Here is a 3,859-nt window from a genome sequence, read left to right on the forward strand (position 1 = left end):
ACTGCTTCACACTTAAGGAACCACTAGATTTAAAGAGAAGGGAGGGAAAGGGTAAGGAAAGAAAAGTCATTGAGTAAAAGACAAAATGGTCAGAAAGGTAGGAGAAACTAAAGGATGGGAAATTATATTTACCTAGTATTTATTTTAAATCAAATGCTACAAAGAACTTAACCTGGGTTATGCCATTTAATCCCCACAGTGAGCTTAAAAATGATTTTATTCCACTTTATACATATGATTGGAAGGTTTCAAAATATTAACTGACATTTCCCTGCAATTTCTTTGTACCCACAGGCCTTTTCCCGTGTGGCATCCATTGGCTCATAGAACAGATGTTACAAGAGAAAGTAGGAGAAACAGACTTGATTTAAAGAGCCTAGATTTTTAATGTTCAAAAATAAATAGCTCTAGGAAATTTGAAAGGAGGGAGATTTGTGTCTCTGGTTCTCAGTGTTCTGGGAAACAGAAAGGCCTGGGACCATGGTGTGTCCCAGGCTGATGGGTCACAGGCAGCCTCACAGGACTCCTCATGTCCCATCAAGGTACAGTAGGAGAAGGATTCAAGGCAAAAGTGGCGTGGGAGTAAGGAAGGTCTTTAAAACCTCGCTGAGCTTCTTACTGCCCTATAAAGCTGTGTAGCAATGGACTGCCTCTTATACACTCAAGAAAGGCATGAGCTAGCTCAGATAGGGGTAAGCCTGAGAAGGCCTTGGTTTCAGGAATGAGAGATGGCTCTGAAGCAACCTTCATGGACTCACAACAAAAGACCAGATGGGAATAGGCATCTCAGCAGATGTCAGTGTAGGGGGATCCTGACTAACCCCAGATGAGAAATCCTCAACCCAAAACTGAACTATTTGAGTCCTGAGAACAAAGGAAGAGCCTTGGTGGGGTGGTGGGGAAACCCTGAAAAGATTAAGATTGTGTATCTGCCTGCCAATAGAATGGGAGCTTAAAATACTGAAAAAAAAAGGGAAATTCTATTTTTTGCACTGCTAAATTTACAGTCAAAGATTTGTGCTTGCAATCATCAGTAAAACTGCATCTAGGGGAGGCAGTTAAGTGGATTTCCAAAGGCCATGCAGCTGAGCAGTGATGGAGCTTGTATATAAGCTTAGGTCTTCCTGGGTCAAGAATCTTTGCTCATGTTGCCATTCCATTTGGATTGCACATTCCTATTTTCTAGAGACAAGGGGAAAGTGGTCAGCTGTGTCAGACTGATGCGTCTGGCCAGGACAGTGTTCCTAATCTTTCCTGCTTCTGTTTCTCTGCAGTGCTAAGGGCAGATGACAGAGTAAATCAGGCGAAGACCTGACCCAAGCCTTCCTCTAGAAACTCCACGTGGCTCCCATCTTGATGTGGTTTGGATGTGTGTCACCTCCAAATTCATGTTGAAATGCAATCTTCAATAATGGAGATGGGGTCTAGTGAGAGGTATTGGATCATAGGCGTGGATCTCTCATGAATGGCTTAGTGCCATCTCCTTGTTGGTGAGTGAGTTCTTGCTCCACTCGTTCATGTGAGATCTGTTTGTTTGAAAGAGTCTAGGACCTCTCCTTTCTCTCTCTTGCTTCTTCTCTTGCTGTGTGATACGTTGAGCCCCCCTTCACCTTCTGCCATGACTGTAAGTTTCCTGAGGCCTCACTGGAAGCTGAGCAGATGTTGGTGCCATGCCTGTACATCTTGCAGAAGCATAAACCAAATAAATCCCTATTTTAAAGAAATTACCCAGCCTTAAGTGTTTCTTTATAGCAAAGCAGAACAAAATAATACACATCTATTCTTTTAAGAAGTAGCAATCCAGTCACTACTTCTTCTGACTTATGAAGAGAAAATTTAGGGATGGATAAAAACATAAGTTGAAGGAGGAAAGAAAGTATATTTTAAAAGTTTATATTTTAAAGCATTTTTTTTCTCATTGCCAAGTAAAAGAGGTCTGTTGAAGTGGGGAAAGGAAAGGATTGAGGTATTTTAAAACTAATTATTTAATAAAAATTTACTATATGCCAGAAGCTTAATATTAGTACTACTGAAAGTGTGGCCCATGGAACAATATGGTTAATATCACTTGGAAACTTGTTACAAATTCTTGTCTATGAATTCTTAGGCTCCATTCCAGACCTACAGAATCAGAATCTCTTGAAATGGGGCCCAGAAATATGTGTTTTAATAAGCTCCTCAATTGGCTATTATGCACGTTAAACTTGCTGAAGCGATGCTATAGAGATATGAAAAGCAATTGACCAGAGATGAGGAAATGGATTATGGAGAATTATGGGTCCAGGTGAAGTTGGAAATTATAAGCATGCAAAATAGCTCATCATCGTGGCCATAGGATTCTCAATGTGAGCTCTTGGTAACAAGCTTGGGGATGGATGCTAAGAGAAGTGAGGGGTGTGTTGATCTAAGATTCATGAAATCAGCAGGACACGTGAGCAAAAGGTCAAGAAGAAGATGAAAATGAGGAGTTTAAGAAGCAACTACTAAGAGAGTGTCCTTGATTTGATTAAATCACATTAACCACACGGGCATAGGATGAAAATGATCCCAGAATGGAGGGAGGTGATGAGGAGCCTTATCTGAGGCTAAGAGACTTAAGGATACGCTGATATCTAAGTGTCAATTTCCTGCAGCAAATAACAGGAGAGGTGGAGGTTGAGAGGGTCAGGTAAAGATGTGATGGTACAAGTCGTTTCCTGAAGTGGGATGAGGGTGAGAGACAGTAGAAGTCTCTTGCCTTCTTAATCACAATTGAATTCATATTTTTTTCTGATTTCATAAAGAGACCTGGTCACTCCCAATATGGGAACAAATTACAGGAAACCAGAAAGAGAATTCCATCTCTGTAATCTCTTTATTGGCTTTATACTTCTGTATCCCACCTCCTGCACCCGTGCCCATCTCAGATTCTACTATTTGCTACAGGTGACTAAACCTACAATCCACGTACATCTCCCAACTTGTGAATTAAAGTGGAGTGTCAGGATCTGCACACAAACCTCACTTTTCCATGAGTTGTATGTGTGTGTGTTTAATTTTGCCTATCTAGAGAAATCACTTGACTTCTGTGTGTTGCATTAGGCCACTGTCATTAACAACAGTGGTGTCATTTTGATGTGCTCCATGAGGCAGTGGGTACTTTGAAGTTGAAAGAAAGAACAGATGTGGATAAATAGTACCCTGAGCAGGCTGCTATTGCACCATTATTGCCGGCAATTATTTCACCAAGTGACACATCAGACAAAAAGTCAGCCACCTTCCTCCAGGAAGCGTCTTGGTAGCTACAACCAGACTGCTGTCTGATTTCTTTTTCTTAAATGGACAAAAGCTTGTTATTTCTCTCACTGGAAGCTTCTGCCTCCCCCTCCATTGTCTCCATTGTTGTAAGTAGAGTCGAGGTTTTAGATGCTGGCTTTATGGGACCTTGATGCTGACTGCTTCCTGGGATGAGCTATGTAGTAGCCTTTTCATTCGTCCTTTCCAGGTTTCCTTTTTGCTCAGTTCCTCCCCAGCCTGTCATTATCCTTGACAGTTTTCCTTTTCTGTTTTTGAGAATGTAGATTAGAAACTGAACAGCCATGTCTCAAGAAGACAGCGTTGGATGGACTCTTGTTTTGATCAACACACCCAGCACTATGTGCAAGGTATTGTCTTAAGCATAGCAACCACTATTAACTCACCCACTCTTCATAATAATGATGGTAGGTGTCATTATTATCAGCCCCATTTTTTTCAAACAGGGAAACTGAGGAATGGGGTGAAACAGAGGCTGCACAGCTAATGTTTAACACAACAGGATTCAAATAGGCAATTTGGCTACAGAGATTACCTGGCTGCCTTCCTGGCTGTGTGTGCTTAT

This window comes from Mandrillus leucophaeus, unplaced genomic scaffold (assembly GCF_000951045.1).
Source record: "Mandrillus leucophaeus isolate KB7577 unplaced genomic scaffold, Mleu.le_1.0 Scaffold15, whole genome shotgun sequence".
Classification (NCBI taxonomy): domain Eukaryota; kingdom Metazoa; phylum Chordata; class Mammalia; order Primates; family Cercopithecidae; genus Mandrillus; species Mandrillus leucophaeus.